Below are 22467 nucleotides of genomic sequence, written 5' to 3'. Positions count from 1 at the left end.
CTCGAAGGGCCCAACCCCGAGGCACCCTAACCATAGCTCCAGAGGCCTAACCCCTGGGGACCTCAACCCCAGCTCCAAGGGCCCAACCCCTGAGCGCCCGTAGCATCGCTCCAGGGGCCTAAGCCCTCGGGGCCCCCACCGAAGCTCCAAGGTCCCAACCCCTTGGGGCCCCAACACCAGCTCCAGGGGCCCAACCCCTGAGCGCCCGAATATAGCTCCAGGGTCCGAAACCCTGGGGGCCCCAACCCCAACTCCAGGGGCTGAACCCCTGGACGCCCCAAACGTAGCTCCAGGGACACACACCCGGGGGGCCCCAACCCGAGCTCCAGGGCCCAACCCCTGGGGGCCACAACCGTAGCTCCAGGGGCCCAACCCCTGTGGGCTCCAACCCAATCTCCAGGGCCCCAACCCCTGGGGACCCCAACCATAGGTCCAGGGACCCAACCCCTTGGGGGCCAAAACCCCAGCAATTATGGCCCAGTCCCTGGATGCCCAAACTCAAACTGCACGGGCCTAAACCCTGGGGTCCCCTACCGTAGCTCCGGGGGCCCAACCCCTGGGGGCCCAAACCCCTGCAATAGGGGTCCAATCCGTAGGGGCCTCAACGGTAGCTATAGGGACCCAAACCCTGGGGGCCCCAACCCTTGCTCCAGTGGCCCAACCCCTGGGGGCCCCAACCGTAGCTCCCATTGCCAAACCCTTGGTGGCCTGTACCCCAGCAATATGGGCTAAACTCCTGGCGGTCCCAACTGTAGCTCCAGGGGCCCAACCTCTGGGGGCCGCAGACCCAGCAATAGGGGCCCAACCCCTGGGGGCCCCTACCCTAGCTCCAGGGGCCCATCCCCTGCGGGGCTCTACCCTAGCAATACCGGCTCAACCGCTGGGGGCCCCAACTGTAGCTCCAGGGGCCCAACCCTTGGGGGCCGCAGTCCCAGCAATAGGGGTCCAACCCCTGTGGACTCCAACCCCAGCTCTAGGGGCCCAACCCCTGTGGGCCCCAGCCCTAGCTCCAGGGGCCCAACCACTGGAAGCCGCAAACCCAGCAATAGGGGCCCAAACCCTGGGGGCCCCAACCTCAGCTCCAGGGGTCCCAACCCCTGGGGGCCTCAACTCTAGCTCCAGGGGCCCAACCCCTGGTTGGCCCAACCGTAGCTCGAGGTGCCCAACTCCTGGGAGACCTAACTCCAGGTCCAGCGGCCCAAACCCTTGGGGCCCCAACCCCAGCAATAGGGACCCAACCCCTGGGGTCCCCAACCGTGGCCCTGGACAACCACGAGTAGTAATGAGCTCGATCTTATTCATCACCATGCAATTTTGACAGTGTTACACGGCCCTTTTAGGGCTTATGTCCGGCTTCCCAGCCTTCATTTCCGTTGGCGCCGCCGGGTGTTCTGAAAAAAGTGCGCGTGTATGTTTTTGACTAGGGGATGTGTTGTGCATTTTTGTGCTTGATTACATGAATAAATAGTGTATTAAGTATCAGGGTGGATTAATGAAAAAGTTAAATAATAATGTAATCTAGGTTTAAAAGGGAATTTTCTAAGGCAAAACCTGTTTGGTAAGCACAGGGTAAAAAGGCATTGAAACTAGTCAATATCAATGTAGGTTAAGAAAAAATATTAAAACTAAGTTAAAAGGATAATTAACTGAAGCAAAACCTGTTTTGTAAGCACATAACCAAAAACTATAAAGAAATACTTATAAACTAGGTTTGAAAAAAATTGACAAAGGCAAAGCCTGTTTGCTAAGCACAGCATAAAAACTTTATAAAAAAGTGGCTAAGAAAAACACAATAAAACTTAAGGTAAACTTAAAAAAAGTTTACCTTTGCAGTCTTTTTGTAAAACGAGATAGCTTTTTTGGTTTAACCCTAGTAAATAAAACACATTAAAATTAATTAATACCAATGAGAAAAGAAAAAACGAAATATAAAAGGAAAATTGACAAAGGCAAAGCCTGTTTGGTAAGTACGGGGTAAAAACTTATTTAAACTATTCAATATCATTGCAGATTAAGAAAAAAGAGCAAAGATAAAGAGCACATGGAGGAATTAGAATGAGACAGAGAGAGAAGCAGGCAGAGTCTGTTTAGTAAGCATAGGGTAAAAAAGCATTCAGAATCAGGGCAGTTTAGAAGACAAGAAAAGCGAAGAGAGAGTCCACTTTGCAAAGAGCAAAGATAGAGAGCACAGGGTAGGATTAAAGAGAAAGAGAGAGAATTTTTTCCTTTTCCCGTCTTTCTGTAGAATGAGGCAGCTTTCCTGGTACAAACCCTCTCAGGCTTGTTATCACCGCCTTTGGATCGGACCAATCAGAGGTGGTTTTACAATAGCGTGATATAATTCATTTTCCTGAATCAATCCTAGTGTCTCAAGACTTTAAGCAAGAGCCAGCGCCCCCTTCTTTCCCCCCTTCCTTTTATCCGTTTTTTCTTATCTAAAGAAACAGACCCGCAGCATTTTCCCGCCAAGTAGTCCTTTTACAAAGACGTTTTTATAAAAGTTAAAACCACAAAGCTTTTTGTAATAAACCATATTTAAAGTTTTTCCCTAGGTTTTAAACTAACTTTTTTTTTTGTTTTTTTTTAGTAAAAGCAATGTGAAAGTCGGGCAAAGCACCTGTTAGCAAAGAAGCCTCTGTGAGCATTGGGTCAGAGATAAGAAGATTACTTCTTTCCCAAACTTTTTAACAAACACAAGTTACAGTTACATTAAGTTTTGCAAAGGGATAATGACTCGAAAAGACAAACCTAAGACACAGCCCTTTTGTATGTGTTGTAATAAAAAATTAAGCAGAAGCACCCTAGATTTTTTTTTAGTAACAGGCGGTTTATAGTCCCCATATTTAGTAAACCTGCGGATTAGATAGAAGATTGCTTTTTTCCCCCACTTTTTAACAAATAAAGGAGAAAAGGAAACCTGAAAACTCATAGCCTTTATTTACGCATAGGTGTATTAATAACATGTAAGCGTGTAAAAACAGTTTAGGGTTATAAAACAAATGTGTTGTAACAAAAAAAGGTTGTTTTTTTAATTTTAGGCTAACCCGGGCCATTTTATAGTAAAAACAGCAGGCTTTTGCAGCAGCTGCTAGCAAAAACAGCCTCTGTAACTCAGTATATTAAAAATAAAAAGAACAAAACATAACAGGGTCTTCTTTTAAAGCAAAAGAACGCCAAAAACAGGTATTAAAAAACATACTAATTTACTATCAAAACTAAGCTTTTTAACCGTTAAAGTTTAAAAGCTAAAGTGTGTAGCCAAAAACTTCCCGCGTTTTTTAAAAAACCAACTTAGACAACTCCCCCTCCGCTCTTAGCTAAACAGACAGAGCCTTCGGCTTTTTTTTAATCCTGTAACAAAAGCTAAATACCGGTTTAAAATGTGTTTTTAAAGTAATACCTATTTTTTTAACTTACTAACAATGAAAAATAAGTTGTGTAAAAGTTTAACGTGGTTTATTTTTAAATTAGCAGTTTTGTTTTAAAAACTAAGGCCATAAGACAAATTAAAGAAATACAGGTTGCAGTTTTTAAAAAGTTTTTGGTTACAAGGGTGTAAATGAGTACATTACCATTTACAAACGCTTTTTATTAACTGTTTAAACACATTTACTATAAAAAATAACATTTTTAGCCATTAAAGAAAGCTAAAGTATATAGGCACTCCCCAAGCCACACCCGCCTTTTTTCCTAGAAAAGTGCCCTTTACACACCCTGTTTTTTTAACGAAACGCCTTTTTAAATATTAATTTTGGGGGGTGGAGGGCAAAACCTTTTTTTAAAAACAGGTTTAAACCTATAAATAGAGGAACAAAAAACTGAACAAGCCTGTTAATGAAACATTGCTAATACAAGACTTTTACCGTTACGGGGAGCAACAACATGGTAAGAAACCTTACTATAATTTGTGTGGGTCGCCAAGGTATTACACCAGTCTTATGCTTAGTTAAAAGGCAATATTCTTTCTTTTAAATAGGACGAGGCCTTTTTTCTTGACATTCCAGATGCCGCGCTACAAGCTTTAAACTTTGGTAAGCTAATTAATATGCTACACAATTAATTTATTTTTAAGATAAAATGTTTTAAAAAATTTTATTTTTTAATTTAGAACAAGATGGAAGTCAAAACCACCCAATAGTTTTCCTGAAATTACAGAAGAAGGTATGAACTGTTTTTTAAATATGTGTTTTTTAAAATAAAAAAATCTGATGTTGGAAGTAGTGTGCATTTTAGGGGCTTGAAAACCCTTAACGCTTTTACTGTGCCGTTGTACCGCCCCAGCGTGGTGTAAACTATAAGAGCGCTTTATTTTGTACATTTTATCTAAACGCGGATTTTAGCCCCCTTATTGCTAAAACGTTTTTAAAATATATATATTTGGGGAACAGCTTTGTTGTTGTTAGTAAAAAAAAGCCGTGCTAAAAAACATTCTGTTTATGTGTCTCGGCAGACTCATCAAGCGTTATTCCTCAATAAGAAATGTTGAAGCGGACCGCGATTAAAGAGGCCAAGAAATTTCCCTTTGAGGCAGCTGCAGTTGGAAGCAAGGGTATTAAGCACAGCGATTTTGAACAGCCCTGCGCGTCCAAATCCCTTATTGCACAAAACCAGCCGGCACAAAAAAGGCCAAAAAGTCTACCTCTAAAATAGCATTCGTTTTCAGGGAGGGGGGAAAGGGGCTCAGACCCCCCCCAGCTTTTGAACCACCGACAGCTACATCTACAACTTCCAGGAACCATGGTAAGCGAGGCAGAGGAGTTAAAGCCCCTAATTTTCAACAGACCTTTGCCTCTCCGACCCAAAACAAATTAACTTTAAAAACAAACAACTCTGTGGAAGCAACCGTGTTTACCGGTGGTTTGAGCAGTGTGAAGAAGTTAACCCCCCCGGCTTTTGGAACCTGCAAAACCCTTGCCACAAACAAGAATCTTCCTGTGGGGCTGGCTGCATCAGTTGCTGCTTGTAACGAGCTGTTTAGTGTTTGTACATCTCTAAAGCGTTTAACCGATAAAAAAAGTTTTCAAAGCTAATTCTTGAGGTGTTTCAAAAACAAAAATTTCCACAAGAAACGGTGGCTTTTAGACCAAAAAATAGCAGATACACGGGCACTAATTGAAAAAGTGGAAAGTGTGATAAAGGGGGAAGGAAGAGGCTGACTGAACATGAAACCTAAAAATGTAAAGAAGGGTAGGGAAAAAAAATGGAAAAAATCTAAAATATTAAGAAGACTTTTGGCCAAAAACATAAAAAACCAAACCTATTTTAAAAAACAACCCCCCCCAACCAAGAAAGGGAAATAGACCCTCCCACCCCTTCTTCTTCTTCTGAAGGTCCAGATTCCCCCGCTCCTGATACACCACAACAGGTGTGTTTGGAGCGTGTAAAATACTGGATAAGACCTCGAAGAGCGTTTAAAGCTTATGGACGTTTTCAAGAATTTCGTTTTGCTAATCTGGACAGAGTACCCGGGTTCACAGAAGCCATGGCGGCCATCGACATCGCTATTCATAATTTGCTAGATGATATTAATAATCAGGCGTGCCCTGAAGATTTTGTACAGCAACGCTTAGATGTCCCTGGGATAAATCACCAGATCTTTTCTTTAGAGAGATCCTCGGAAAATTTAAACGCCGTAGATTTTTTAAATAACATCGTTAATGTGTTGCAAAGTAACGCAGAGATTGTGGGGTTCGGAACTTTACGCCTGGTTGTTATACTTATTAAAAACAGGGCTCTTGAAGTTGGGTCTGTAAGACCATTAAAAACTATTACGTACAGTAAAATTTTTGAAAAAAAGAAAACATTTAATTGATTTAAATAACCAGGGTAACAACCTGTCTTTTGCCGGTAGCGTGCTGGGTCTTTTATCAGATAAAAAAACTTACAGATGCCCAGCTGTTAGAGGGGGCCAAACACATTCATCAGGAGTTGGGGTTTTCGGACCAAAAATGATTAGCTTGACAGACGAGAGCTCTTTCGGAGACCGCTTGGGGGTAGCTATTACCGTTACGTATTATGAAAATGGAAATTGGTGTTTTTTTACAACGGGGGTGTACTGCGTTCCCACGGCCTTTGAATTTAATGGTTGTTTTTTCCACGGGTGCCCCATTTGCTATTGCGAAAATGATTAAAACCCGTTGCTTAAGGCAACCTACGGACAGCTGTACAACAGAACCATCATTAAGGCTGAATTTTTAAAAAGCCAGGGGGTTGAGGTAAGGACCGTGTGGGATCATGAGTGGCAAGCCATGCTATCAAACGATAACCGGGTGGAAAAATTTTTACGGGAAAAAAAGCTGCCACAACCTTTGGTTCCTAGAGACGCCCTTTAGGGTTCTAGAACGAACGCCCGGGGAGCAGGTTCATTAGCACGATTTTACCAACCTCTACCCTTTTGTTAACAAAACTAAACAATATCGTGTGGGACATCCCGTTATTGTGTTTGAGGGTTTTGGGGATATCTGCCAGTACTTTGGCATTGCCAAGGTTAAAGTGTACCCTCCAGGAGGTTTGTATTTTCCCGTGTTACCATACAGGGTTGATGGTAAACTAGTGTTCCCCTGTGCGCCCTTTGTGCAGAAACAAAACAAAAAGACCCCTGCAGGCACAGTCAGGAGGAGAGGGCTTTAACAGGGGCTTGGTGCACTATAGAGTTGGTGGACGATTTAAACAAAGGGTACAGAATCGCTGAAATTTATGAAGTCTGGCATTTTAAACGCTCTTCAGATGGCCTGTTTTCAGACTACATTAAAACACACCTAAGACGAAAACAAGAGGCCTCAGGGTTCCCTCACTGGTGTACGGACAAGTTTAAAAAAGAACAGTACCTTAAAGAGTACCGTGAAAAAGAAGGTGTGTCTGCGTCTTAAAAAAAATAAGGTAAACCCCGCAAAAAGACAAATATCAAAGCTGTTTTTAAATTCCCTGTGGGGAAAATTTGGTCCTTTTCAAAACCACCCCTTTTCAAAACGTCCCTGTTAAAAAACGAAAAATCGACTGGTTAACAATGTAAAATAAAAGACGTAAACAAAATTATATTGGTGCACCTCTTTAAACACCCGACAAGACAAAGACGTTTGAACATGTTGAAATATGTTTAAAACAGGTCTGGCCATGCCGGGTCTTCTTCCTTTTACAAATCGCACCACCAAGCGGTCATTTTCTGGTAAATCATCGGTGTACAGCTTTAAAATACAATCAAAAGGTAAACCCATACTACGTTGTTTTAAAAAAAATACAATGATAACCGCAGGTTACAGCTAGGAGGTCCTGTAGTTGTCTCTGATGAAACACAACTTTATCACAGTTACAGTTTAAAAAAATTCATAATAGACAGGAAAAAAGTTGCTGTCTGGAGAAAAACCGCAGGAGTCAAAAACTCGCCTGGCCACCGTTTTGGAAAATAAAGGGCCTACCAATGTTCCCGGGGTAACTTATCGGGGTGGGTGTTAACAATATGCCCCAATGGTCTTCCGGACTCAAAACCTTTCTGAAGCAAGTCCCTAGAAAAAACATCTAAAAAAGAAGGGTCCTTTGATAAAATATCACGTAGCTGCACGGTGTTCATGATTACATATAGTCAAACAGAACGTTTCTTCTGTGATTTACTTCGAGCACGTTATAAAAAACCCCATACACTATCATGTTAACCGTAGACGGCAAAGCCGTTGCAAACCGAATTTCCGCTCTCAGGTTTCCAGTTTTAATTAACGAATAATGATCGGCGCACTCCTGATACGGGGTCAAGTCAATAGCCCTGGGCAAATTCATCGCAGGTTCCATTTTCAAAATCGGGTTGTAGGGGATTTGCTGCCACCTGTTCGCCATCCACATACAAGGCCACAAAATTAAGGTTATAATGTTTAAAGTTAAAAGGGTTTTTAACGTAGCTGCCGCTGAAGGCGTCGTTATCTATAAAGCCGATAACTAGCTGCTTGGGTAGCTGTCCCAAAAAAAGGTTTTCCTGGTAACTGACACGACTGCAGGCCGGTATGCTAAACACCTTTATGCTTACCCGGTCTACGGGATACTTAGAGTTGGCGCTCATTAAAGCTTCGCCGTGCCCCAAACGAACCTCCAGGGTTGGTTTGCACGATTAACAAAGGAGGCCGAACTAATGTGTACTTTATAATTCTCGTTTTCAGTTCCGCTCAACAGGCAAAAAACGTCTTTGCTACGTGTTAGTTTAATTTTTAAATCCACACCGTTTAGCAGTAGTTTTTCTTGAAAAAGCAAATTGCTGTGTAAAGGTCCCAACAAATCCAGCATCCTGCTGCCAGCCGTTAGTCCGGCCCTGCGTATAAACCCCTCATTGGCCTGGCCAACCAAAAGGGTGCTTTCGTGGCCCCCTGCCGTGTCTTTATAAAATTCGCCTGTAGAAAACTGCTAGCGAGGGTGTCGTGGCTTTAGTTTAAAATTAGCTCTATTAAGGCTCTGTAAGGGTAACTATTGTTGCTCTGGCTAATAAAACGATCGCCTAAAGTAACATCCAGCTGGTTAAAAAGACTGGCGATGGGGTAGTTTGTTAGGGCCACCCGGGCATCATCATCAATGTCTGACCAGTCTTCTTTTATCACCTTGCAGCACACGTACAGCAGCGTGTTGTTAAGGTCTAAGTAATGATCCCCAAATCCCGAAATAAAAAATTCAAGAGGTGCGTTTACCGTTAAAGCGGCCAAAGGAGGTACCTCTACATAAAAGCTATTTTCAATACTGGTTTTGGTAGGGACTATTTGAAATTAATCCATTTCCTATTTTGGTGCATTCGTCAGAGCCACAATGAATAAAAGCCATTTTAAAATATATCCGTTTTATCGCGGGGAACGCGACGCTTCCTCTTCTTAGGACGCCTTTTAGGTATATGGCTAAGACGTCTTCCGACAGCTTTTTTTTTAAAGGGTCTATGTGGTCCTTTAAATGGCTGGCGCAACGCTGCTCATTTTCTTCTCATTACCACTAAACCAGAACCTTCCTGTTCTCCTGTTTTGTTTATATCTGCGCTAGACACGTAGTTTACGACATCTTTGGTTATATTTTCTGCGGCTGTTTTCATGTGCGGTTTAATAATGTAAAAATCTCTTTTTAAAAGGGGCATGGGTTTTCTAAAAAGACTACGAAATATCCCTTCTGAACCTGTCCCGTACATAACGGGTAATCCTTGATATCCTGCTAAGCCATAGCCAGCCTGGGCCTTGTAGTAGTTTCTATACAAAAAGGGGTCCCCGTAATTTTTCATAGTCACAATTCTTCAGCTTTTTGCGGGCGCAAATATAGTTTAACAATTACCTTTCCAAAACTAAATGAAACCCGCTCATTTTGATCCGTCTTTATTTCAATAGTAATGGTTCTGATGTGCTGCTTACTTACAGGGACGTAGTGCGGTTTGTCATACGTTATTGGTAACAAATTCGTTGTTGCTACCGTGGATGGGAACGTAGCGCAACAGCGGCACATAGTAGTCCCACACTAACTGATATTCCACTATATCCGTGTACACGTATAAAGAGTTAACCCCCCCGTAGTGTCTGCGGGGTACTATCCTACACGGATGATTTGAAAGCATTCCCAATATTGTTGCCAATTTACCTCCTGTGGAGAAAAACTACTTTCTATCGTTTGGTTTTAACTGAACCTTTCTAGTCACAGGGTTGTAAATAATGTAGGTATTTAGTTTTTCGGCATCTTTGTCTATATTCTTGATGATTTCTATTAAATGGTGAATGATTGAATAATAGCCAGCATCCATGTTGTAGGTTCGAATTTTTTTCCGAGGCTAAAGTAAATGCTGTTTCGTAAGGAAGCGTGTTCCAAAAGTGACAATAATAAATTTCCGATAAAGCGACATAACACAGCCCTATTAGACTTAAAGCCTTGGCTAGTTGTATTGTTAAATTGGAACTAGTATTTTGAGGAAAAACCCCCGCTGAGGGGTTGCTTGGTAATGTCATGTAAAAATTTTGTTCAGTCATTTTTTTTATTAAAGGTAGTGCACTTGAGACGCTTTTACCCAATTATTAAATTTCTTACGCCAGCCTTTCCATTTTACCAAAAAATTTGTTTCTTCCCCGATCTTTTCTTGCTAAAAATGTTTCTACCCTGTAAACGCACTCCTCGTTAGGGTTTACTTTTTGTAAATCTTCAGGATAAAAAGACCGCACGACTTCCTACCCTTCATAATCTTGTAATGCATACACCTGTCTTTGTCCTCTTAATAAAATCCCTGACGCGATAAATATTTCATCGATAAGATACCCCTTTCCAAAAGTGCACTTTGTTTTAGATACTATTACTTGATCCCCTTTTTTGGAAATCACACGTTGCGTTTTTATTTTAAAACTACCCCCGTAGACGGTTTTCCACACGCTTAGCGCTTTAGCTTGTGTCAGGTCAATTTGGCGCCCTCTGATAGTTCTGTGATAATTTCTGTTGTAACCGTCTATGAAGATCCGGCATGCCCAGACCTGTTTTAAACATGTTTCAACATGTTCAAACGTGTTTGTCTTGTCGTGTGTTTAAAGAGGTGCACCAATAAAATTTGTTTACGTCTTTTATTTTACATTGTTAACCAGTCGATTTTTCGTTTTTTAACAGGGACGTTTTAAAAAAGGGTGGTGCTTCTTGTGGCCTTGACCGGCTTTAGCCCTATTTTTAGACGCTCTAAAAATTGTTTATTGGTAACATGCCCTACGACGGTCGTAGGCACGTTTAGCTCTGCCAAGGCTTTCATAAAAACATGCCACTCTTTAGGAGTCCTCTTGATAGCGAAAGAATAAGAGCAGGTAACCCCCCCCGACTAAATCAAGCATGTGAGACCCCTCAGTCGCTTTCCCCTGGTACACAAAACGGCCGTTATCAGCCCAAGAAGAAACATCTTTACGCTGTTTAAGCCTATTTAACAATATTTCAGGTTTTTTTGTAGAGAGGGTTTACCCTCTCCAACACCTCCTGAATAACAAAGTCCGATAAACCTCCCTGAACTTTAGGAGGTCGAAGCTCCCCTTGCTCTTGCTCGGGGAAAAAAAAGTTTATTTTAGTCTTTTCCATTTCATCATGCTGGGCCAATACCAGGTATCTTTGCAGGACCCCCTCGTATAGTTTTGCCTTTGAGTAGTGGGATAAACCGGTTCTTTGAAGAACGTCTTTCATTTCTGAATCCAATTGGCGAGTGGTTGTGGTTCACGTGTATTCTTCACCGCTAGAAGCCCGTTTTATTTGTTCTAACTGGTGACTAGGAACGAGGTACATTTTTTTCAGCGTGTTCCATTATCTTTTAATTAAAAGGCTTGACAGCAGGGGGAGTGCAAAGCTTAACAAAGGACCATTAGCTTTTTAATAATTTTTCGGGTTTTTTTAAGGATGCTTTTTTCTCGAGGTTTTAGAGGAACGTTTCCTTTTAAAGTGTTAAGCGCTATTTCTGAGATGGCCGCTACTAGGTCGTCAGAAGCCGCACAGAGAATAGCCTTTCTTTGAGGCAGCTTGCCTTTGACAAGAAATTTTAAAAGAGCCAGGTTTTTTTGCACACGGTTAGACATGCTTGTTCGGGTAGCGATTTTTTTTAAAATGGAAGTTTAATAAAAAAAACTATTTTTTATGGTTTTTTTAAAGGAGTATGAACAGGGCCGGTCTGTGGGGAAAAGACCTGTTTTTAACCTGAGCTTGTCGGGCGTTGAAGCGTTTAAATCCACCAGCAGATACGCGAAGGGGTTTTTGGTAGCGTCCTCAAAAGCCTCCAAAAAATTGTGTTTTACCAGGGTACATTTGCGTGACCAAAGTGGTAATTTGTAGTTTATCGCGGGGGTTTTTAAAAAGAACCATATATTTAGTATATAAATTAATTGTACGGCTTTTTTTTCCCTGACCAAACATATTTTGCACAATGTACATAATACTTAAGTTCTTGTCGTGTACGTATTTTGTAAAGGCTTTTTCAATTTCACCACTTTCAGAAGCAGACTCCACTAGATCATCTATAATAACCACATTCACTTTATTAGGAAATAAATGTTCATCATTAAAACTGTTAGGTAAACCTTCCAAAAACTTAATACATGAAAATTTTTGGAGCAACTCTGTATACAGCAATTTCCAACAGCTATAACACCACACAATATTTTCAGACATACATGAAAACAGTTTATGACCATTTTCTAACAACTGCTTTATAAAATATGATTCTCCAGAATTTGAGGGATCACAAAGCAAAAAGGAAAAGGGATGAACAAACTATGCGTGGTTTTTCATAAGTATTACTACCCGTACGGCAAAGTTTTAAAACCCTTCTCGAGGGCTCTTTCGTCTTAAATGACTTCTTGGATTTTCTTTTGAGTCCTTGTTTCTATTAACCAGTGGTTTTTACCCTTACGGTTCCTGGCTGCTGTATTACGATTTCTTTTGGGTCTTCTCCCGCGGGATAAATCCAGACGATTTCTTTTAAGCTTTCAAAATTAATTTTTTCAGTGTTTCCTGAGTTAAGTGTGATTCTTTTTATTTCATACCGCTGGACAGTTTGCACCCGTATGTTATAGATCTCGCGGACACAAACTCCACAATGTGATCATCTGGGGGTATTTCGCTAGTTAAATCTCCTACATCAGCCCCTGGGGTGGATTCCACTCCCCTTCTTTACTTACAAAAAGTATAGAATCTGCATCATGATAAAGACACCACTACTGCAAGCGGTCTAACAAGCGGTCGACCTCTAGCCCAGCATAAGCGGTGGTAAAGCACGCTATAAACAAGTTAGTGCTGCTGCAATGGATGCAGTGTTCTTTTGCGTGCTTCCAAGACACTAAGGCTGTGTCATCATCGATAAACTCGCACGATGACACATCGTAATAATATACAAAAACGTACTTGAAGAGCTCGTCGGGGTCCGTTACTATACTAGTGTTAGTCAAATTTGTTCGCTGACCAAATTTTCCCCACAGGGAATTTAAAGACAGCTTTGACATTTGTCTTTTTGTGGGGTTTACCTTATTTTTTTTAAGACGCAGACACACCTTTTTCACGGTACTCTTTAAGGTACTGTTCTTTTTTAAACTTGTCCGTACACCAGGGAGGGAACCCCGAGGCCTCTTGTTTTCGTCTTAGGTGTGTTTTAATATAGTCTGAAAACAGGCCATCTGAAGAGCGGTTAAAATGCCAGACTTCATAAATTTCAGCGATTCTGTACCCTTTGTTTAAAGCCTCCACCAACTCTATAGTGCACCAAGCCCCTGTTAAAGCCCTCTCCTCCTGACTGTGCCTGCAGGGGTCCTTTTGTTTTCTTTCTGCACAAAGGGCGCAAAGGGAAACACTAGTTTACCATCAACACCGTATGATAACACGGGAAAATACAAACCTCTTGGAGGGTACACTTTAACCTTGCCAATGCCAAAGTACTGGCAGATATCCCCAAAACCCTCATACACAATAACGGGATGTCCCACACGATATTGTTTAGTTTTGTTAACGAAAGGGTAGAGGTTGGTAAAATCGTGCTAATGAACCTGCTCCCCGGGCTGCAGTTTTTAATAAAGGCAAATGGCATTCGTTCTAGCACCCTAAAGGGCGTCTCTAGGAACCAAAGGTTGTGGCAGCTTTTTTTCTCGTAAAAAATTTTCCACCCGGTTATCGTTTGCTAGCATGGCTTGCCACTCGTGATCCCACACGGTCCTTACCTCAACCCCCTGGCTTTTTAAAAATTCAGCCTTAATGATGGTTCTGTTGTACAGCTGTCAGTAGGTTGCCTTAAGCAACGTGTTGTAATAATTTTCGCAATAGCAAATGGGGCACCCGTGAAAAAAACACCCGTTAAATTCAAAGGCCGTGGGAACGCTGTACACCCCCTGTTGTAAAAAAACACCAATTTCCATTTTCATAATACATAACGGTAATAGCTACCCCCAAGCGCTCTTCTAAAGAGCTCTGGTCTGTCAAGCTAATCATTTTTTGGTCCGAAAACCCCAACTCCTGATGAATGTGTTTGGCCCCCTCTAACTGTTGGGCATCTGTAAGTTTTTTAATCTGATAAAACACCCAGCACCCTGGTTATTTAAATCAATTAACTGTTTTCTTTTTTTTCAAAATTTTTACTGTACGTAATAGATTTTAGAAGTCTTACAGACCCAACTCCACCAACCCTGTTTTTAATAAGTGTAACAACCAGGCGTACAGTTCCGGACCCCCCAAAATCTCTGCCTTACTTTGCAACACATTAACGATGTTATTTAAAAAATCTACGGAGTTTAAATTTTCCCAAGGTCTCTGTAAACAAAAGAGCTGGTGATTTATCCCCGGGACATCTAAGCGTTGCTGTACAAAATCTTCAGGGCACGCCTGATTATTAATATCATCTAGCAAATTATGAATAGCGATGTCGATGGCCGCCATGGCTTCTGTGAACCCGGGTACTCTGTCCAGATTAGCAAAACGAAATTCTTGAAAACGTCCATAAGCCTTAAACGCTCTTCGAGGTCTTATCCAGTATTTTACACGCTCCAAACACACCTGTGATGGTGTATCAGGAGCGGGGAAATCTGGACCTTCAGAAGAAGAAGAAGGGATGGGATGGTCTATTTCCCTTTCTTGGCTGGGCGGTTGTTTTTTAAAATAGGTTTGTTTTTTTTATGTTTTTGGCCAAAAGCCTTCTTAATATTTTAGATTTTTTCCATTTTTATATTTTGTTCTTTTTATTTTTAATTTACTGGGTTACAGAGGCTGTTTTTGCTAACAGCTGCTGCAAAAGCCTGCTGTTTTTACAATAAAATGGCCCGGATTAGCCTAAAATTAAAAAAAAACCTTTTTTTGTTACAACACATTAGTTTTATAACCCTAAACTGTTTTTGCACGCTTACATGTTATTAAAAAACCTATGCCTAAATAAAGGCTATGGGTTTTCAGGTTTCCTTTTCACCTTTATTTGTTAAAAAGTGGGGGAAAAAGCAATCTTCTCTCTAATCCGCAGGTTTACTAAATATGGGGACTATAAACCGCCTGTTACTAAAAAAAAAAAAATCTAGGGTGCTTCTGCATAATTTTTTATTACAACACATACAAAAGGGCTGTGTCTTAGGTTTGTCTTTTCGAGTCATTATCCCTTTGCAAAACTTAATGTAACTGTAACTTGTGTTTGTTAAAAAGTTTGGGAAAGAAGCAGCCTTCTTATCTCTGACCCACTGCTCACAGAGGCTTCTTTCCTAACAGGTGCTTGCCCGACTTTTACATTGTTTTTACTAAAAAAAAAAAAAAAAAAAAAAAACCGTTAGTTTAAAACTAGGGAAAAATTTTAAAATGGTGTATTACAAAAAGCTTTGTGGTTTTAACTTTTATAAAAACGTCTTTGTAAAAGGGCTACTTCGCGGGAAAATGCTGCGTTTCTTTAGATAAGAAAAAACAGATAAAAGGAATGGGGAAAGAAGGAGGAGCTGGCTCTTGCTTAAAGTCTTGAGACAATAGGATTGGTTCAGGAAAATGAATTCTATTACAATATTATTTAACTTTTTCATTAATCCACCCTGATACTTAATACTCTATTTATTCATGTCATCAAGCACAAAAATACACAACACATCCCCTAGTCAAAAACATACACGCGCACTTTTTTTAGAATACCCGACGGCGCCAACGGAAATGAAGGGTGGGAACCCGGACATAAGCCCTAAAAGGGCCGTGGAAAACTGTCAAAATTGCATGGTGATGAATACGATCGAGCTCATTACTACTTGTGGTTCTCCAGGGCCACGGTTGGGGACCCCAGGGGTTGGGCCCCTATTGCTCGGGTTGGGGCTCCAAGGGGTTGGGCATTTGGACCTGGAGTTAGGTCCCCCAGGAGTTAGGCACCTCGAGCTACGGTTGGGGCCACCAGGGGTTGGGCTCCAGGAGCTGGAGTTGAAGCCCCCAGGGGTTGGGCCCCTGGAGCTGAGGTTGGGGCCCCCAAGGTCTGGGCCCCTATTGCTGGGACTGAGGCCCCGAGGGCTTGGGCACCTGGAGCGACGTTTGGGGCCCCCAGAGGTAAGGCCCCTGGAGTAGGGGTTACGGCCCCCAGGGGTTGGGCCCCTGGAGCTAGGGTTGCGGATCTAGGGGTGGGCCCCTGGAGCTGAGGTTGGGGCCCTCAGGGATTGGGCCCCTGGAGCTGGGGTTGTTGCCCCCAGGGGTTGGGCCCGGGAGCTACGGTTGGGGCCCCGATGGGTGGGCTGCAGGAGATACGGCTGGAGCCCCCAGGGGTTGAGCCGGTATTGCTGGGGTAGAGGCCCGCAGGGGATGGGCCCCTGGAGCTGAGGTTGGGGCCCCCAGGGGTTGGGCCCCTATTGCTGGGTCTGCGGCCCCCAGGGGTTGGGCCCCTGGAGCTACAGTTGGGACCGCCAGGGGTTTAGCCCATATTGCTGGGGTACGGGCCCCCAAGGTTTTGGCCCTTGGAGCTACGGTTGGGGCCCCCAGGGGTTGGGCCCCTAGAGCTACGGTTGGGGCCCCCAGGGTTTGGGCCCCTGGAGCTACGGTTGGGGCCCATAGGGGTTGGACCCCTATTGCAGGGGTTTGGGCCCCCGGGGGTTTGTCCCCTGAAGCTACGGTTGGGGACCTCAGGGGCTGAGCCCGTATTCCTGGGGTAGGGGCCCTCAGAGGTTTGGCCCCTGGAGCTACGGTTGGGGCCCCCAGGGGTTGGGCCCCTATTGCTGGGGTTGCGGCCCAGAGGGGTTGGGCCCCTGGAGCTACGGTTGGGGCCCCAAGGGGTTAGGTCCTTTGAGCTGGGGTTGGGGCCCCAGGGGTTGGGCCCCTAGAGTTAAGGTTGGGGCCCCGGGGGTTGGGCCCCTGGAGCTGGGGTTGGGGCCCCAGGGTTTGTGCCCCTGGAATTGGGGTTGGGACTCACATGGTTTGGGCCCCTGCAGATAGGGTTGGGGCCGCCAGGTGATTGGCCTCTGGAGCTACGGTTGGGGCCCCCAGAAGTTGGGTCCCTTTAGCTGGGGTTGGGGCTCGCAGGGCTTAGGCCCCTGGAGCTACGGTTGGGGCCCCCAGGGGTTAGGCCCTTTGAGCTCGGGTTGGGGCCCCAGGGGTTGGGCCCCTAGAGTTAAGGCTGGGGCCCCTGCGGTTGGGCCCCTGGAGCTGGGGTTGGGGCTCCCAGGGGTTGGGCCCCTGGAGCTACGGTTGGGGCCCCTGGGATTGGGCCCCTGGAGCTGGGGTTGGGGCCCCCAGGGTTTGGGCCCCTGGAGTTGGGATTGGGGCCCTCAGGGGCAGGGCCCCTATTGCTGGGGTTGGGGCCCCAGGGTTTGGGCCCCTGGAGTTGGGATTGGGGCCCTCAGGGGCTGGGCCCCTGAAGCTAGGGTTGGGGCCGCCATGTGATTGGCCCCTGGAGCTACGGCTGGGACCCCTAGGGGTTGGGCCCCATGATCTACGGTTGAAGCTCCCAGGGGCTGGGCCCCTGGAGCTGGTGTTAGGGCCCCCAGGGGTTGAGCCCCTGGAGCTACGGTTTGGGCCCGAGGGGTTGGGCCGCTGGAATTGGAGTTGAGGCCATCAAGGGTTGGGCCAATGGAGTTATTTTTGGGGCAACCAGAGGTTGGGCCCCCGAAGCTGGGGTTGAGGCCCCCATGGGTTGGTCCCCTGGACCTATGGTTGGGGCCCAAGGGGTGGGCCCCTGGAGCTGCGGTTGAGACCCCCTGGGTTGGTCCCCTGGACCTATTGTTGGGGCCCCAGGGGTGGGCCCCTGGAACTGGGGTTGGGGCCCCCGGGGGTTGGGGCCCTGGAGATTGGATTGGGGCCCACAGGGGTTTGGCCCCTGGAGTTACGGTTGGAGTCCCCATGGGTTGAGCCCCTGCAGCTACGGTTGGGGCATCCAGGGGTTGGCACCTGGAGCTGGGGTTCGGGCCCCGAGGGGTTGGGCCCCTATTGCTGGGATTGGGGCTTCCAGTATTTGGACCCATGCAGCTACGGTTGGTGCTCCCTGGGGTTGGGCCCCTGGAGCTGGGGTTGAGGCCCCCAGGGGTTAGTCCCCTGGAGCTATGGTTCGGGCGCTCAGGGGTTGGGCCCTTGGAGCTGGTGTTGGGGCCCCCAGGGGTTAGTCCCCTGGAGCTATGGTTCGGGCGCTCAGGGATTGGGCCCCTGGATCTGGTGTTGGGGCCCCCAGGGGTTGGGCCCCTGGAGCTGGGGTTCGGGTACTCAGGGGTTGGGCCCTTGGAGCTGGGGTCGAGGGCCCCAGGGGTTGGACCTTGTAACTGGTGTTGGGGCCCCCAAGGGTTCGGCCCCTGGAGCTATGGTTCGGGCGCTCAGGGGTTGGGCCCCTTGAGCTGGTGTTGGGACCCCCAGGGATTGGGCCCCTGGAGCTGGTGTTGGGGCTCCAGGGGTTAGGCCCCTGGAGCTATGGTTCGGGGACTCAGGGGTTGGGCCCTTGGAGCTGGTGTTGGGGCCCCCAGGGGTTAGTCCCCTGGAGCTATGGTTCGGGCGCTCAGGGATTGGGCCCCTGGATCTGGTGTTGGGGCCCCCAGGGGTTGGGCCCCTGGAGCTGGGGTTCGGGTACTCAGGGGTTGGGCCCTTGGAGCTGGGGTCGAGGGCCCCAGGAGTTGGGCCTTGGAGCTGGTGTTGGTGGCCCCAGGGGTTCGGCCCTTGGAGCTATGGTTAGGGAGCTCAGGGGTTGGGCCTCTGGAGCTGGTGTTGGGGCCCCCAGGGGTTAGGCCCCTGGAGCTATGGTTCGGGAGCTCCTGGGTTGGGCCCCTGGAGCTGGTGTTGGGGCCCCCAAGGGTTGGGCCCCTGGAGCTGGTGTTGGGGCCTCAGGGGTTAGGCCCCTGGATTTATGGTTCGGGTGCTCAGGGGGTGGGCCCCTGGAGCTGGCGTTGGTTCCCGAGAGGTTGGGCCCCTAGATCTTGGGTTGGGGCCCCTAGGGTTAGGCCCCTGGAGCTATGGTTCCGGCGCTCAGGGGTTGGGCCCCTGGTGCTGGGGTTGGGGCCCCCAGGAGTTGGGCCCCTGGAGCTGCGGTTCGGGCCCCCAGGGTTTGCGCCCCTGGAGATATGGTTGGGGCCCTCAGGGGTTTTTCAACTGGAGCTGGGGTTGAGGGTCCCAAGGGTTCGGCCCCTGGAGCTGGGTTTGGTGCCCTCAGGGGTTGGGCCCCTATTGCTGGGGTTGAGGCCCGCAGGGGTTGGACCCCTGGAGCTACAGTTGGGGCCTCCAGGGCTTGAGCTGGTATTGCTCGGGTAGGGGTCCCCAGGGGTTTTGCCCATGGAGCTATGGTTGGGGCCCCCAGAGAATGGGCCCCTAGAGGTACGGTTTTGGCCCCAGGGGTGGGCCACTGGAGCTGGGGTTGGGGCCCTCAGGGGCTGGGACCCTGGAGCTCCGTTTGGGGCCTCCAGGAGTTGGGCCCCTGGAGCTACGGTTCGGTACCCCAGGGGTTGTGCCCCTATTGCTGGGGTTGGGGCCCCCAGGGGTTAGGCCCCTGGAGCTACGGTTGAGGCCCCCATGGGTTGGTCCCCTGGACCTATGGTTGGGGCCCCAGGGGTGGGCAACTGGAGCTGGGGTTGGGGCCCCCAGCTGTTGGGTCCCTGGAGCTCCGTTTGGGGCCTCCAGGAGTTGGGCCCCTGGAGTTACGGTTCGGTCCCCCAGGGGTTGTGCCCCTATTGCTTGGGTTGGGGCCCCGAGGGATTAGGCCCCTGGAGCTACGGTTGAGACCCCCATGGGTTGGTCATCAGGATCTATTGTTGGGGCCCCAGGGGTGGGCCTCTGGAGCTACGGTTGGGGCCCCCAGAAGTTGGGTCCCTTTAGCTGGGGTTGGGGCTCGCAGGGCTTAGGCCCCTGGAGCTACGGTTGGGGCCCCCAGGGGTTAGGCCCTTTGAGCTCGGGTTGGGGCCCCAGGGGTTGGGCCCCTAGAGTTAAGGCTGGGGCCCCTGCGGTTGGGCCCCTGGAGCTGGGGTTGGGGCTCCCAGGGGTTGGGCCCCTGGAGCTACGGTTGGGGCCCCTGGGATTGGGCCCCTGGAGCTGGGGTTGGGGCCCCCAGGGTTTGGGCCCCTGGAGTTGGGATTGGGGCCCTCAGGGGCAGGGCCCCTATTGCTGGGGTTGGGGCCCCAGGGTTTGGGCCCCTGGAGTTGGGATTGGGGCCCTCAGGGGCTGGGCCCCTGAAGCTAGGGTTGGGGCCGCCATGTGATTGGCCCCTGGAGCTACGGCTGGGACCCCTAGGGGTTGGGCCCCATGATCTACGGTTGAAGCTCCCAGGGGCTGGGCCCCTGGAGCTGGTGTTAGGGCCCCCAGGGGTTGAGCCCCTGGAGCTACGGTTTGGGCCCGAGGGGTTGGGCCGCTGGAATTGGAGTTGAGGCCATCAAGGGTTGGGCCAATGGAGTTATTTTTGGGGCAACCAGAGGTTGGGCCCCCGAAGCTGGGGTTGAGGCCCCCATGGGTTGGTCCCCTGGACCTATGGTTGGGGCCCAAGGGGTGGGCCCCTGGAGCTGCGGTTGAGACCCCCTGGGTTGGTCCCCTGGACCTATTGTTGGGGCCCCAGGGGTGGGCCCCTGGAACTGGGGTTGGGGCCCCCGGGGGTTGGGGCCCTGGAGATTGGATTGGGGCCCACAGGGGTTTGGCCCCTGGAGTTACGGTTGGAGTCCCCATGGGTTGAGCCCCTGCAGCTACAGTTGGGGCATCCAGGGGTTGGCACCTGGAGCTGGGGTTCGGGCCCCGAGGGGTTGGGCCCCTATTGCTGGGATTGGGGCTTCCAGTATTTGGACCCATGCAGCTACGGTTGGTGCTCCCTGGGGTTGGGCCCCTGGAGCTGGGGTTGAGGCCCCCAGGGGTTAGTCCCCTGGAGCTATGGTTCGGGCGCTCAGGGGTTGGGCCCTTGGAGCTGGTGTTGGGGCCCCCAGGGGTTAGTCCCCTGGAGCTATGGTTCGGGCGCTCAGGGATTGGGCCCCTGGAGCTGGTGTTGGGGCCCCCAGGGGTTGGGCCCCTGGAGCTGGGGTTCGGGTACTCAGGGGTTGGGCCCTTGGAGCTGGGGTCGAGGGCCCCAGGGGTTGGACCTTGTAACTGGTGTTGGGGCCCCCAAGGGTTCGGCCCCTGGAGCTATGGTTCGGGCGCTCAGGGGTTGGGCCCCTTGAGCTGGTGTTGGGACCCCCAGGGATTGGGCCCCTGGATCTGGTGTTGGGGCCCCCAGGGGTTGGGCCCCTGGAGCTGGGGTTCGGGTACTCAGGGGTTGGGCCCTTGGAGCTGGGGTCGAGGGCCCCAGGAGTTGGGCCTTGGAGCTGGTGTTGGTGGCCCCAGGGGTTCGGCCCTTGGAGCTATGGTTAGGGCGCTCAGGGGTTGGGCCTCTGGAACTGGTGTTGGGGCCCCCAGGGGTTAGGCCCCTGGAGCTATGGTTCGGGAGCTCCGGGGTTGGGCCCCTGGAGCTGGTGTTGGGGCCCCCAAGGGTTGGGCCCCTGGAGCTGGTGTGTGGGGCCCTAGGGGTTAGGCCCCTGGAGCTATGGTTCGGGCGCTCTGGGGTTGGGCCCCTGGAGCTGGGGTCGAGGGCACCAGGGGTTGGGCCCCTGGACCTGGGGTTGGGGCCCCAGGCTGTTAGGCCCCTGGAACTATGGTTCGGTCGCTCAGGGGTTGGGCCCCTGGAGCTCGTCTTGGGGCCCCCCGGGGTTGGGTCCCTGGAGCTGGGGTTGGGGCCCCCAGGGGCTAGGTCCCTGGATCTATGGTTCGGGCGCTCAGGGGTTGGGCCCTTGGAGCTGGTGTTGGGTCCCCCAGGGGTTGAGCCCCTGGAGCTGGTGTTGGGGCCTCAGGGGTTAGGCCCCTGGATTTATGGTTCGGGTGCTCAGGGGGTGGGCCCCTGGAGCTGGCGTTGGTTCCCGAGAGGTTGGGCCCCTAGATCTTGGGTTGGGGCCCCTAGGGTTAGGCCCCTGGAGCTATGGTTCCGGCGCTCAGGGGTTGGGCCCCTGGTGCTGGGGTTGGGGCCCCCAGGAGTTGGGCCCCTGGAGCTGCGGTTCGGGCCCCCAGGGTTTGCGCCCCTGGAGATATGGTTGGGGCCCTCAGGGGTTTTTCAACTGGAGCTGGGGTTGAGGGTCCCAAGGGTTCGGCCCCTGGAGCTGGGTTTGGTGCCCTCAGGGGTTGGGCCCCTATTGCTGGGGTTGAGGCCCGCAGGGGTTGGACCCCTGGAGCTACAGTTGGGGCCTCCAGGGCTTGAGCTGGTATTGCTCGGGTAGGGGTCCCCAGGGGTTTTGCCCATGGAGCTATGGTTGGGGCCCCCAGAGAATGGGCCCCTAGAGGTACGGTTTTGGCCCCAGGGGTGGGCCACTGGAGCTGGGGTTGGGGCCCTCAGGGGCTGGGACCCTGGAGCTCCGTTTGGGGCCTCCAGGAGTTGGGCCCCTGGAGCTACGGTTCGGTACCCCAGGGGTTGTGCCCCTATTGCTGGGGTTGGGGCCCCCAGGGGTTAGGCCCCTGGAGCTACGGTTGAGGCCCCCATGGGTTGGTCCCCTGGACCTATGGTTGGGGCCCCAGGGGTGGGCAACTGGAGCTGGGGTTGGGGCCCCCAGCTGTTGGGTCCCT

The 22467-nt window shown here is 49.3% G+C and overlaps 1 long non-coding RNA gene across 1 annotated transcript in view; it reads left to right on the top strand.

Moving 5' to 3' along the window:
* Positions 1–3773: 3773 nt before the first annotated feature.
* The window catches only part of LOC127041943 (uncharacterized), a 158978-nt gene continuing 140284 nt past the window's right edge, over positions 3774–22467 (top strand). The window contains exons 1-3 of the long non-coding RNA XR_007771777.1: positions 3774–3885; positions 3977–4031; positions 4109–4161. This is a non-coding gene — a long non-coding RNA (uncharacterized LOC127041943). The remainder of the gene's footprint in view (positions 3886–3976; positions 4032–4108; positions 4162–22467) is intronic.

Source organism: Gopherus flavomarginatus, unplaced genomic scaffold, assembly GCF_025201925.1.
Source record: "Gopherus flavomarginatus isolate rGopFla2 unplaced genomic scaffold, rGopFla2.mat.asm mat_scaffold_108_arrow_ctg1, whole genome shotgun sequence".
NCBI lineage: Eukaryota > Metazoa > Chordata > Testudines > Testudinidae > Gopherus > Gopherus flavomarginatus.
Note: the sequence above shows the minus strand (reverse complement) of the source record. Positions and strands in the feature narration are given on the sequence as shown.